The sequence below is a fragment of the Oryctolagus cuniculus genome, chromosome 3, assembly GCF_964237555.1.
Source record: "Oryctolagus cuniculus chromosome 3, mOryCun1.1, whole genome shotgun sequence".
Taxonomy (NCBI): domain Eukaryota; kingdom Metazoa; phylum Chordata; class Mammalia; order Lagomorpha; family Leporidae; genus Oryctolagus; species Oryctolagus cuniculus.
This window is the reverse complement of record NC_091434.1, coordinates 135,521,199-135,536,183: the sequence shown is the minus strand read 5'-3', so window position 1 is coordinate 135,536,183 and position 14,985 is coordinate 135,521,199.

Genomic DNA, 14,985 nt, shown 5'->3' with positions numbered 1-14,985 from the left:
AGGAACACCTGTGCAGCCCCGGAGAGAGCCGGCCGGCGGTGTGCCGCTCCCCTGCGGAAGTGGGGAAAGTGGCAGGGGGAACCGCCCTTCCACGGAGGTGGAAGGGTCGGTAGCCAACCCGGGAAGAACCAGCAGCAAACCCGGGGAGGGCAGAGCAGACAAAAGAACAGCGCAGGGTCCTGTGTTGCTCCTCCATGAAGAGGGGGAGCGACAGCTGGGAAGTAGAGCTGGAAAATGGTAATGGTAGTAATACCTACCTCCCGGAGGCATTTTGTAGGTTGTAGGGAATTCTTTGGAAAGCAGATGATCTCAATTTTGCAACTCAATACATACCTGACAATGATTGCTTGCAAGTAAATAGGACTGCACCAATGGGATGTATGTATTTTGCATTCAAGAGTAAAATAGATAAGGGCAGTAAAACATCCTAAAGCAAAATGTGTTTCACATTCATTTTCTTAAATATTAGAATAATATTATCAAATGAAACATTTCTAATGATTTGGTTGTGGAATACTATGTATTTGCAGAATGAACATCTGTAAGTGAGCCTTTTCCAAAGTGTATTATGTTTGTGTTCAGTGAAAAGTAAGAATTCTGTAGTCAAGTATGGGAAACACTGGATTTCAAAAGTTTCCTTGTTATCTGAAGACTCCTCAGGAAGTCTTTAATATGGTAATGTGCATTGGACTTCTCAGAGAAGTAGATAGCCTTTGAGGCACTTCTGAAACCTATGATCAAGAAACCCTTTTTCAAGGAGCATCTCTCTGGACCAATTAAGTAAAAAAAGAATTCTGTATAATGCTCTCTGGAAACTCTGAGCTAGGTTTACCTTTATATCTAATTAAAGGACAAACTTTTGTGGAAAGGCAAACTTCTAAAAACTTTACTCTGAAAGCTTGCCATGAACAAATGTTAGGCCTAATATCCCCTATAGAATTACTATGGAAATGGAGAAAATTTACTATACTAAAGTACTGATTGGAAAAGCAGCCATGACCTTGAAGGAGTAAGATGTGTGTGTGTATGATGTTATCTTGCTTTTCTTTGTCGTGAACATCAGGAAGCTCCAGATTACAGTTGGATGTTGGTCATCCAGATAGGATAACCCACGATTTAAGAGATTTAGTAGGCATGCATCTTGGTGAGCAAGAGCCTCAGAGTCCTCTTTGTCTTATTTCATCAACCTTGGTGTTTGCCATCTGGAAAATGACATAAAAATTCCAAAAAGCCAGGATTAGTGATATTAGAAACTTTACCTAGATAAAAAAAAGTATGCAAAGATAATCCATCCATTCTCATTCATAGCTTCTGCTCTTCTTATTTCATTGAGAAAGTTGACGTAATCTGAAAAGAACTTCTCACTTTTCCCACCATCACCCTGCAGCAGTGGTTTGCTTTCTCTGTCTCTCCATGAGCCCACTACCATCAACAAACTTCTTATTGCTGCCTGTACAGCCATCTCCTCTAGTGTATACTGGATCCCGTCACCCAGGGCATTCAGAGATATTGCTTCAGGATTCCTCCCTTCTGCTGCTGCGTTATCATCAATGTTTTGCTTACATTCAGCAATTGCCAACAAGCAAACAAGCTTATTGCTATTTCTGCCACATTGCAATACATTCCTTTTTTGACTCTACTTTTCCCACCAATTTGTGTCTCATTTCTTTCCTCTATAGTAAAACTTTACAGAGAAATGACATTTATTTATTTATTTATTTGAGAGAGAGAGAGAGAGAACACTCCCATTTGCTTGCTCACTCCCCAAATACACTTGAGGACTGGAGCTAGGCCAAGTCAGAGTCAGGAGCCAGGAACTCCATCCAGGTCTCCTGGGTGGCAGCAGGGACTCAATTACTTGGGCCGTCACTTGCTGTCTCTCAGAGTCTGCATTAGCAGGATGCTGGAATCAGAGCTGGAGCTGGGAACCAAATGCAGGCACTCCTCTGGGGGATGTGGGCACCGCAAACTGGGTTCAATCCCTGACCCCTATAGTAAAACTCTTCATTCCCATCACTCCACCAAAAAAACTTCTCTTGTTAGGGTTATTAATTAACTGCACATTATGAAATTAATATCAAATAACAGAGAAATTGGTAATTTCTCATCTGACACGCAGTTCAACACCTGCCTTCAAGGTGTTCATTCTTCCGTTAGCTCCCAGACACCAGACTTTTCTTATTTCCACAGGTTGCTCCTTTTCAGTGTCCTGTGTTGACAACACACCCTCCCTCTCATTTGCATGCTTTCCATCCTGGTCCTTGTCCCTCTCTCCCTCAGTTCTTTCTTCTTGCCTCCTCTTCTTTCTTCCTCCCTCCCCTTTTCTGCTTGCCTTTTCCTTTTTTCCCTCCTGTTCTCTTGTTTTCCTGATAACACTCATTGCATTGGTGTAATGTCATCAATATGCCTGCCAGTTCCAAATTTCTATCTCCACCCAAGATTCATATATTCAAAACCCCTTGGCTTTACAAGTCTAATATGGAATTGTTGTCATTCCAACTCAGGCCTGCTCTGTCTCAGAGCAAACCCATTCTTCCAGTTGCTCGCGTTCTATTACCCAAATGGCCGTAACAGCCAGGGCAGGGCCTGGCCAGAGCCAGGGTTAGGAACTTCAGTCAGATCTCACACATGGGTGATAGGGATTAAGGTACTTGAGCCATCTTCTGTTGTCTTCTCAGGCGCGTTATCAGGGAGCTGGTTGGGAAGCAGAGTAGCCAGGACTCTCACCCACACTCCCACAACGGCTGCAGATGTTCCAAGCTGCAGCTTAACCCCTGCATCACAACGCCTGCCCTGTCTCCTTTTCCATGGAGGCTTCCTGACTACCCTATTTGATGTTTCACTGTGTCCCTCTTCCCCTGCTACTCTGTTTTACACAACACTTGTTTTATTACTTAGTATGTTATTATTGGCTTCCTCCTGACAGTGTAAGCTACACAAGGATAGGGATCTTTGTTTTGTTCATTATTGTGTCTTATGTGCCAGGATCTGTGGCTGGCCTAGAGTGGATTCTCAATGACTATTTAGTGAATGAATGAGTTAGATGTCTTATAAGATGCATATATTGGATAAATCACTTTTCTGAGTCATTATACAATCCTTTACATGATAAAATGCATGAATGTGAATTAGTACATGTTGATTATACTAAATGAATGACTTCTTCTCTCAGAGACATTGGAATACTGATTCAGTCACCCATCAAATGTTTTCTAGCCCCAAGCGATAACATCTCTTTTGCTCTAAGTTTTCTATTATTTTTTTTCTTTTAAACACGTTAGTGTGAGAAAGTAAATTATACCATTGTCCAGACTGTCAGAGATCCTATCTTTTGAGAAATGATGGTTGGAAGGAAACAAAAATCAGTGTTTATATCAATACTGGTGGATCTTTAGATACTTAGAAAACGAGGATACAGCCCCTCAGTCGTAAGATCTCGGGGGAACTTAAGCATTTTTTATATTGAGTTAAGAAGTTAAAACCCAGTGTTAAGTTTTTATCAGGCATGCAGCCTTTTCTGATTAGGGGGTATGAGTTTATCTTTTGAGGATCTTTGAAAGAATACATATTTCCTGTCTGAACTCCTTTGAACTGTTTGTGTTGGCACAATGACCTGAACATGCAATTTAAACTTCACTTTTGAGGCAGGTGTTTGGGCATTGGCTAAGCTGCCACTTGGGATGCCTGTATCCCATATTGATGTTGCAGAGTTTGCGTCCTGGCTCTGCTTTCCATTCCAGCTTCCTGCTCATGCACACCCTGGAAGGCAGCAGGTGATGGCTCAAGTAGTTGGGTCCCTGCCACCCATGTGGGAGACCTGAATTGAGTTCCAGGTTCCGGGCTTCAGCCTGGCCAAACCCTCACTGTTGTTGGCATTTGAGGAGTGAAGCAATGGGTAGAAGACCTCTTTCTGTCCCTGTCTCTGCCTTTCAAATAAATAAAAAGTTTAAAAATTCACTTTAAGGCTATCATAAATGGTGTACTGAAAATTTCCCCTAGTTGTAATTACAAACAAGATAATTCTATCTTTTCCACCATGTCTAGAATTTCTGCAAATCAACCATTTAAAGAAATTTAAAGAAATCTCTGTGAATTCCTGTTGTACATAGTTTTCAATGTTTCTGCTGGGGGCTGTGAACAGAAAAGCTGGGTGTGAACTTGATAATGTCAAGGACTTCTTTATGGGACTTAAATAAGAGCTTCCATAGAGGACTTCAGAGTCATTTCTCCCTGGATCCAGCTATACCGAAAACCAATGCTTCCCTTGAACTCTAGAGTTACGTCTCTCTCTCTCTCTCTTTCTCTCTCTCTCTCTCCTCTCTCTCTCTCTCTCTCACACACACACACACATGTTCTTTGTGCTGAGTCAAGATGAATTGAATTCTAGCACTTGCCACTCAGTGAACCCAATGAATTGTTAGAAGCATTTGGCAGTTACACTGGGTTTTCACAGAGAAGGAAGAAAACAGGAGCATAAGAGACACTCATGCTTAGATAGGAAGATGCAGATGCTGGCCTGGAGGTGAGGGGACCCCCTGAGACTGGGAGGAAATCGGAATGGCTGATTTGTGAATGGCAGAACTTCCCTTCCTTCTCTGCTGTCCTGGAGGTGTCCGCGGAGATAATGCACCTTTGTTAACGATTTGTTGCTGAAGAACTTTAGCCTTGAGAGCAGGAGCATGAATACCTGCGACCAATCCTATGGCTGATATGGGCTTCAGGGCTTCCCAGATACTGTGCCGTGGCTCAGGATGGTTAACAGCTGTGTCACTAAACAAATGCTTTCCTTTTCACTGGGTTCCCTGATGTAAGAACAGGTTGGGAAGCACTGGAAGAGGACTTGTTCTATAGGGTCTCTATCTGCTATGGAGCCCAAACAGGAGAATCATTGTCCCCCAAAGATGTCCACGTGCTATCCCCCAGAACCTGTGACATGACAAGGGGAATGGAGCTTGCTAACCAGATGCTTTACAATAAGAAGTGAAGCCTGGTTTTTCCAGGTGGACCTGATGTCGTCACACGTGTCTTTCAGTGGGGAAGAGGGTCAGAATCTGAGCTGCGGCATCCTTGGAGGTAGACTGCAGCTGCCATGGCTAGCTTTGAAGGAGGAGCAAGGCCACCAATGAAGGAATGCAGGCAGCAGCCTCTAGGGGCTGGAGAGACAAGGTGGGCTCTCCACGAAGGCCAGCTACCGAGGAACACAGGCCAGCTGGCACCTGGGCTGTTCCGACCTCCAGAACTGTAATGCAATACATTTGTGGTGTTTGTAGGCCACTATGCTTGTGGTGATTTGGTATAGCTGCGATAGGAAAGTAATAGAGTATGCCACAGAAGGAGAAGTTCAGTGCCTGCCAGCGAATCAGGCAACAGAGGAGGGTCGGTAATGACAAGGACAGATGGGAACTAAGAGGTAGACCTGGCTCCTTTTGCTGTCATCTGTGTTTATCCCACAGTCCTTGTCCATGTCTCAGAGGGATGGCAGGGGCATCAGTAACGATGGTAGTGACCATCCCATTGGCAAGTAGGTGAGCGATCCAACCCATATCTGATCTGGAAAATTAGGTTCTTGCACCACAATCATGGACAAATTTCTATCCAATTAGATTAATTATCAATTATGTTAAGATCAATTTTGAATGTTCATTCATACTTTGTTAATGTTTTGTAAATCAATTACTAATGTTAAGTCTTACTATTGTGTCATCCCTTTTCTTTTTCTAAGATTATTTTATTTATTTGAAGTAATTACAGAGAGTGAGAGGGAGACAGAGAAAGAGATCTTTCATCTGCTGGTTTGCTCCCCAGATGGCCACAATCACCAGGGCTGGGTGAGGCTGAAGCCAGAAGCTTGGAACTCCATCTGGCTCTCCCACATGAGTGGCAGAGGGCCTGGTACTCAGGCCATCTTCCACTACTTTCCCATGTGCATTAGTAGGAAGCTGAATCAGAACTGGAGCCACCGGAACTTGAACCGTAGCTCATATGAGATGCCAGAATTGCAGGCAGTGGCTTAACCCACTGAGCCACCATGTCTGTCCTTTTGCTAGAGGATTTCTACTATTTGAAGTTCCTGTGCTTTTTCCTGTTGATATCTGCATTCACATTGGCCCTTCTCTATTTTTACTGATAACCCTCACTAAATTTTTGTGATTTCTTTTTTAACTTGCATCCACTTCCAGCAGTACCCAGTTAACTACAAAGCTCATATGCTCCCTATTCTTCCTGTTACTTATTTGAAAGGCAGAATGACAGAGAGATAGAGGGAGAGACATACAGAAATATCTTCCATCCACTGGTTCACTTCCCCAAATAGCTGCAACAGCCAGGGCTGGGCCTGGCCAAAGACCAAGAGCCTGGAGCTTCACCTGGACCTCCCACAGGACTTGGGCCATCCTCCTCTGGCTTCCCAGGTGCATTATGAGGAAGTTGGCAGTAAGGTGGAGCAGCCAGGACATGCACCTGCTCTGTGATTTGGGCTGCCGTCAACACAAGCCGTAACTAGCCCCACTATGCCACCGCACCAGCCCCTCTTCTCTCTTCTTGGCCACTTCTCCTGCCTCAGTGGACAGTCATGAGGCCCAAACCCTCCGTGTGCCTCTTTTCACCCTGATTTCTGAAACCATCCTTTTGTCCTGTATCTTGTTTTCCAGGCACAGGCCCTCAACAACAACAAAAAAAAAGATGATGAATTTGCCCTCCATCAGGGTTCTAAACTAGACTTCCTACTCTTTAATCTCTGCTGGTTGCAATTAGTTGAAAGTGTTTCTTTTAATCTAACATGAACTTTACTTTTTCTTATCTTTCCCCTGGACTCTAAGCAGTTTATTAAAACTAATTATCCTGTGTTTACCAACTGCCCAAAGCTTGTTTTTCTTGTTTATTTATTTGAGGGAGACAGAACAATCAGTCCCTAAATACCTGCAACAGCCAGAGCTGGGCCAGCCTGAAGCCAAGCAGCCAGAGACTCAGTTTGGGTCTTCCACATGAGTAGCAGGAACCTAACGACTTGAACCATCAACTGCTGCCTCCATAAACTGCACTAGCAGAGCTGGGACTTGAACCCAGGCCCTGCAATATGGAATGTGGGCCTCACAATGGATGTCTTAACCATGATGCCATCTCAGGCCTGAGGTTTTTAAGTGACAGTTTGATTCATAGCCATTTATCAACCTTCTTCTATATAAGAATGTCAATACATTAAGTTCAACTTTATTTCATGTGGAAGCATACCACTACTTGGGCTTTATAATGCTCTCAGATTAGTGCTGCTTTGCCATGTTTTTGGCCAGGCATTCTTTTCTTAGCTACTCTGAATGGTGATGGGAAGTTGGAGACCAAACTCCGACACTGAATTTCCCTTGTTGACAAAGACTGGGTGGTCAGATGTGCTTTTTCACATATCTTGGAACATTTTCCATAATAAACTACAACATAAAGAGTGACTTTGCCATTTTTAGTGCTATTATTATTTTTTTAATAAAAATCATTTGGTATGTATTGATTGAATTGCAGTTTAAGATGTAGCATTTGTTTTAATCAGATGGATTAAAAAATATGTTTCCCAAGGGTGAAAATGATTTTCAGAATGTTCTACGATTACTAGGCACAAAGATAAAATCACCCTTATTCTATTTAGCCTACTGCCTGAGGGACATGTATTTTTTTCATTTAGTTTCACTGATACATTAGCATTTGTGACACAGTGGAAGCTGGAACATTACAAATGCCTGTAATTGTTTGCATAGCTGTAGGGAATATAATGTTGTTAATATCTATTACTGGACTAAATGAATGAATTAAGTAGCCAGAAACAAATATGATTGTCAAGCGTGATTTAGTTGGCATATAGCTTTAGAACAGCTGCCAAATTTCATATGGGGCTGGGGCTGGGGGTGGAGGAGGGTTTCTTCACAATTTGCAAACACCGGTGCTGGCCAGCTCTGCTTCCCCACTAGATGGAGGCCTTGCTTTGCTTCTAAGCTGTGCACAGCGTGGACACTGCGGCAGGGTTTCTCCCACTCCTTCTGTGTTCCATTGCTCTGCTTCTGTTGTGCACCGTCACCGTGCCTTGCACCTGCTCTTGTGCTTCTCAGTGGGATAAAAGCAAGAAGGCATCAAATCAGAAGGAGGGAAGAGCGGGGAAACCAGAGGGTGAAACTGGTTCTAGCACAAGCTCCACTGAGAGGGACACTGAGCTTGAACTTCCCTTCCTCCCTTTTCCCTGTTAGCATCTCCTGCTCTGATCCTGCATCCATGGTTGTGCATGACTGCCTGGGGCCTCTGTTCCTTAGGCTTTCCTGATACGTATCAGAATCTACCTTAGTAGAGTCCTTTGCCCTCATACAGGTTCAAGTTCACATTTGGGATCACGCAGTGCTCTTCTCAGATTTTATTTATGTGTTAGGATGGTGCTGGGCCCTATTACGTCAGCTGTCTATTTCTCACAGCAAAGCCATGGGTCAGAGGTTATGAGTCTTCTGTTAGCCAGTGGTAGTTGCTATTCCGGGAAGGTCTTAGACTAAAAATGTTTTCCAGGCTGGCAGGCTGTACACATTCCAACAACTTCTTAATATTATGATCCAATATGTTTATAGAGTATACGATGATAGACATTATTAAAATTCTGGTTTTTTTTTTTCCAAAATTTCCCTGACTCTTTACCAGGGACTTCTGGCTGTGGTAAGTTCTCACCCATCGATGTTATTTCTGCTACCTTGGGAAAAAGAACCCTTCCTTGTATGTCCCTGGTGTTTAAGGACCTTCTTGTGTAGAACCAGCATTCTCTGGGAACCAACTGTTCCCATGAAAAATGCTACTGAGGATACCCCTAGCTCCAGCTAGCGCTTCCACAGCACCGATGGGGAAGAAAGGGACTAGGAGTGAGCTGATACCCAAACAACTGAAGAACTTGCAATCTTCCTGGTGGGAAGTAAGATAGATACAGCCAACTAAAGCATCTCTGGTGTGCTGTGTGGGTTAGGAGTCAGTACCCACTGGTACTGCTCTAGTTTTCTCCTCTCTCATTGAATCCTGGATGAAAGATTATGGATTTCAGTTGTCCCAAGTCTAATGGTTATATTTATTGGAAATAACGGATTTTAGCATATATTATGTTTTCTTTTTAATATAAAGACTGACTTGTGAGAGATAATAATAAATGACGATGTTTAGTGAATCAAATATCCCATTTCTTGGTAGGGCTGAGAGACATGGGGAAGTGCAGCTGTGAATCCCCCAGTTCTCCAGAGGTAACCGTCTTTCTAGCTGTCACCGAAAGCACTAGTGTCAGCCTCAGATAAAACCTAACATTGCTACTCCACTGACCACCTGACTCAGTGCTGGGCCCGGCTAGTTGTCACTCTCAGATCTCTCTTTCTTTGTGATTTTTTTTTAGTCAAGGAACATCTTGGCCTTCTGTACCTCTGGACTTTGGCCAGCACTAATCAGTCCACAGATTTCAATGACTGTTTCTTGAGACAAAGGCTTGGTGTTTGGATCCCTTCTTTTCCAGAGGCCTCTGAGCTACTTAACACAAGTTAGTTCATTCCCTCCAGCAACCTCCAGGAGTTCCTCTGGGTGCTGTGTTTGCCATGCATGCAGGTTATGGTTTACATCTCCCTGTTACTGGACCTCTTACTATCAGAAGCCCAAAACAAGCCAAAAACAGAAACAGAAGAGACCACCAGAAACCCAAACCCCTTTTGTAGCAGAATACTAAATGCAGTTAATTCTTGTGTCAGAGGAAGGCAGAAGCCTCAAAGGCGGGGAGCAGTAGAGTGGGTGTCAAGTGCTCCCACGTTCAATCCAAGGTGTAGGACCAGACACGTGGAGTGTCGTTGTGGAGACTTTGTGGAGTCAGATTCCACACCGCTGTTGCAGCACTTGCAGAAGGGAAAGCAAACAAAGTCTTAGGATTCCTTGGTAGAGGAGACACTTAGGCCAGACCTGCTTGCCCCCTCTCCCATACACACACCTCACCCCAGGTGCGCTCCAGGAAAGCTAGAATAACTGGGTGTGTGTCTCCTAGAATGTGATACTCAGTGGGACTGAAAGATGACTCATGTTTGGAAATCTCATGTGAGAGGCCAGGGCTGGAGTGGCCCCAGGGGCCTACGAGGGCAGAGAAAGCACTGTGCTGGGAATGGCCCTTCCGCCAGAGCACTGGGAGAAGCATCAGCATTTGATAGGAAGACAATGCTATGGAATGCTATGGAAGACAACTGGACTGGGTTGCCTTGAGGGCCTCCATTCTCGAGGACTGCCTCTGAGCTCCGAGGAACACCAATAGAAGGGTAGACAACAGGTAACCGGGCAGCTGAGCAGCACCTGTGGGAGGGGCCCCCCTGCACCAAGGGAACTCAAACAAGAGACCTCTGAGTGTGACCCTCTGGGGAGCAGTACACATGGTGCCTACCGAAGTTCTCTACCACAGAGTTCTCTTTGGCCCTCTGCTCAGTGCAGCGGGCCCAAAGCAAGATGACAGCTGTCGCTGCACAGGGAGGGACTTAATGCCTTTCTTTCTTCTTGTTCTTCTTCTTCTTACGATTTTTTTAAAAGAATTATGTATTTATTTTAAAGTCAGAGTTACGGAGAGAGGGAGAGACAGAGATTGCTGTCTGTGGGTGCACTCCCCAAATGGCCACAAAAGCTGGGGCTGGGCCAAGCCAGAGCTGGGAGCCTGCAACTCCATCTTCTAATTCCCAGGTGCATTAATAGGGAGCTGGATCGGAAGTGGTGCAGCCAGGACTGGAACTGGTGCCCATATGGGATGCCGGTATCACAGGTGGCGGCTTAACCTGTCACACCACAACGCCAGCCCCTCAGAGGATGGTTTAGGACCTGAGGTTGACCAGGAAATGTACAGGACCTTCCCAGGACTTCCTTCCAGGTCAGAGTGACAGCTCGCTGGTTGAGCACAAGTGAGGGACTGAGGGCACGGGGGTGGATCCCTTCTCCCTGAATTCTGAACCCTTTGGGGACCACGTTGTCCGGCAGATGGGTCCTCCTGGAAGCAAGCAGCCAGGTGGCAGTAACTGCTGGGAAGAGGCGGAGGCTTGCTCGCTCTCTTGGAGTGGCTCCTCCCTCTCTGTTGTATCGCATGGCCAGCTTGGGGGAAGAAGGGAGAATCCTGAGATCATGGCAAGCTTGGGGGAAGAAGGGAGAATCCTGAGATCGGCAACTCTGAGCAAAGTGCGCCTTTCTCTCTCTCTCATCGTCCAGCTCCTCCTCCTGTGGAGTTGCACACACAGCGGGTACTGAGGTGCCGCCTCCTCTTTCCTCAGCTTTCTCAGTGAGGGATGGAAATTAGTTCAATTTGGCCCCTTTTATGGACGTGCTAATTTGTTCATAAAATGTATTCATAACCTTCTACAGCTGTGGTCCACACTTAGCAATGAGAGAGAGAGAAAGAGAGAGAGAATGAGCATCTTCCTGGCTGATAATGCCCAAATGAAGGAGCTCAGGGCCCAAGGTGAGACAGGGCCTCCCCTATCCAGCACATGCTAGCAATTCTACTTGATGATCCCTTCGCAGTCATCCTTAGGACTTTGCAGACATTCCCTAAGCCTCCTAACACTCTGGTGAGCAGGTGTTGTGAGCTCTGTTTCCTGGATGAGGAAACCATCTTAAACAGACCAAGAAGCAAAATACTACAAGAGCACGTGTCTCAGTCTTTGGCTTTTCACAATCATGTATGGGGAAAACAGGGAAGAACGTATCCTTCTTTTTCTATCCCTCCTTCCTCAACTAAAGGCTGCTTGGAATTTTAAGGGCATTTTTGAAACACTGCTCTCCTCTCCCCTTGCTTCTTTTTTGCCCAGGTCTTTGAAGAATTTTTAAATCAAGAAAAAAAAATCTAGCCCTGTAATTAAAATGTGAAAACAAAAGCTATTTGTAGCAGAAAAAAACATCCCATTAATGTGATTTCCTCGTGGCGGATTGACAAGTTCAAAGCAGTATTGCAGGTTGCCATGGGCACCAGAGTCTATTTGTTCTGCTGGTTCATTTTATTTAGCAGCCGAAGGAGGAGGGTAGGGTGGGGTGGGGGCAGGACTCAGCCAGGAATCACTGAGCATTGTTAGAATAGATTTGTAATTTTTATGTAATATCTTCTCTTTGTACGTCTGTACATAGCAGCTGTCAACTGTTTACGGTTGCACTAGGGGCAGACTTTGCAGAACCTCTTAGGAACCCAGACTGCAGAAAGCGACAAGGATCTGATCTCCGGCATCTCATCCAGGAAGGGCTGTAAACAAATATTTGTCAGAAAGCCGGGGGTAGGGGGTGGCTGGATGGAAAGCTCTTTATCTTGAACTGGCTGCCTGAATTCAACTTGGAACAGACGTTGCGATGAAGAGTGTGCAGGGCAGAGAGAGGCCGAGACACTCTGGAGTGGTTTGCAATCTTCCAGACGCAGGGACATGGGGCTGCAATCGGTCCTTTTACAGAACCAGAGGAGGAGAGTGCCCAAGCGAGGTAGAGATAAGAGGGCTACTTTTCCTGGTGTCACATTGTGCTGGGCTGCTGGTGTTCGGGCGCCCACCCTCACCTAACCCTCTTCCTTTCTTAGGCTCTTACAACCTCTAATGGGATGTGAGAATTGGGAGGGGCAGAACTCGCTCTATCTGGAGAGGCAGGAGTGCTCCCTGGTGCCGAACCACAGAAGGAAGTTTTGCTTCATTTGTCTCACGTTATCAGGGAACAGGTGACTTTGGTTCTGAATTATGCATTTTTCTTTTCTTGACAAATGAAGCCTCCTGCCACTTGCCTTCAGATCCGAAGAGGCTTCTCTCCTCTGGAGCAGCGGCGGGCACTTCACGGTTTTAAAAGGATGGTTCCAGAATTGCAATGGAAGTGACAATATTTCATAGTGATCGTCTTCCTTCCTTCTCTCTCCCACCCCTACGTTCAGTGTTGTCTAAGCAAATTTTGGCAGTGTTTTTTTGTATCTGCGTGATGCCTAAGCAAGCAAGAGGCAGGGAAAAGCAAATGTCTTGCAAATCCCCATTTATCATGGACACACACTGTCGTTTCAGCTCTTTTGCTTGATGCAAATAAGCTGACAGACATCGATCATCGGCAGCAGCCCTTATGATGGACAGGGCCTGGTGGCTGCTGAATGTATATCCACGTATTTCCTTGGAAGGGATAAGATCATGAAGCACAAGTCTTTCCTATGAGTGCCCTTGACGCTTCTACTGTTCGCCCCCCGGCACCCACCTTTGCTTCTCCAGTGTGCTGGTGGCCTGGCTGCCCTCAGCGGTCAGGGCTCCCTTGCATTGACTGCTCTGAGTTTCGCCATTTTTTTTTTCTCCGCCAATCCTTTCCTGACACTGCGACCTGTCTTTCACCCTTTTCCCAGCTACTCTCTGGCCCTGTGGGTGAATGTGGGATGATGCTTTCTGATCATCCCGTAAACTAATTCACGGGAATGAATGGATGATAACCACAAAAGGCACAGCTCCTCCTACTGTTCCACTAATACCCTCTAACGATGAAAAGATGTGAGACTGTCTCCAGTGGGACACAGAAATGGTGGGTAGGGCTGGAGAAGGAAGGACTGAAGGAAAGTGCTTCAGAACCTGTTTTAAATTGCTTACCATTGAAATTACTTGCTGCCCTAACCTTTCGGAAATTTTCAGCAAAAGGCACTCTTGAAAGATGGGTCTTGTTCATCCTGTGCTTTTTACAACTCCCTGGCACACTGCTGTGTACTTCTGAAGATATGCAGAGGTAACTCTGTAATTCAAATGCATAAATCTCCATTGATCATGTATCCTAGCCTTTAAAAAGTTTTATTCATATAAATATGTATGAGAAAGTAATATTTGCTTTTGTTAACCCTTCAAATAACATAGAAGAGGTACAAAGGAAATGTCTTCTCTTCCCAATTCCATTCCTTTAGTGGGTAACCATCAATGACAACTTGCTAGTTTTTCTTTCAGACTTGTTTTTATGATGTATATCATGACACAGTCTATAATTTGTGGTAGCTTTACTCCATTTTTTTTTTTTTTAAGGTTTAGTTATTTATTTGAAAGTCAGAGGTACAGAGCGAGAGGGAGACAGAGACAGAGAGAGAGAGAGAGAGAGAGAGAGAGAGAGAATCTTCCATCCACTGGTTTACTCCCCAGATGGTCACAGCTGCTAGCACTGGGTAGGCCAAAGCTAGGAGCCAGGAGCTTCTTCCAGGTCTCCCACATGGGTGCAGGGTCCCAAGCACATGGGCCATAAGCAGGGAGCTGGACTGGAAGTAGAGCAGCCGGGGCAGGAACTGATGCCCATATGGGATGCCAGTGTTGCAGGCAGAGGCATCTCATGTGGCACCCATTCGAATCTTGGCTGCTCCACTTCCAATCCAGCTTCTTGCTACCGTGTCTGGGAAAGCACCGAAAGACAGTCCAAGTGCTTGGGTCTCTGCATCCAAAGTGGAAGAACCAGAAGATGCTCCTGGCTTCTGGTTTCAAATCTGCCCAGCTCTGGCTGTTATGGCTATTTGGCAAGTGAACAAGCGGATGGAAGATCTTTATCTCACCCTCCCTCCCTCTCTCTGTAACTCTACCTTTCAAATAAGTAAATACATTATTTATTTATTTATTTATTTATTATTTTCACAAGCAGAATTAGACAGTGAGAGAGAGAGACAGAGAGAAAGGCCTTCCTTCCGTTGGTTCACCTCCCAAATGGCTGCTACAGCCAGCGTGCTGTGCCGATCCGAAGCCAGGAGCCAGGTGCTTCTTCCTGGTCTCCCATGCAGGTGCAGGGCCCAAGCACCTGGGCCATCCTCCACTGCACTCCTGGGCCACAACAGAGAGCTGGACTGGAAGAGGAGCAACTGGGACAGAATCCAGTGCCCCAACCGGGACTAGAACCTGGGGTGCTGGAGCCACAGGTGGAGGATTAGCCAAGTGAGCCGCAGTGCTAGCCAGTAAGTACATTTTTTTTAAAAAAGATAAACTCTTTAGGGATGGTGACTTAGCACTGAGA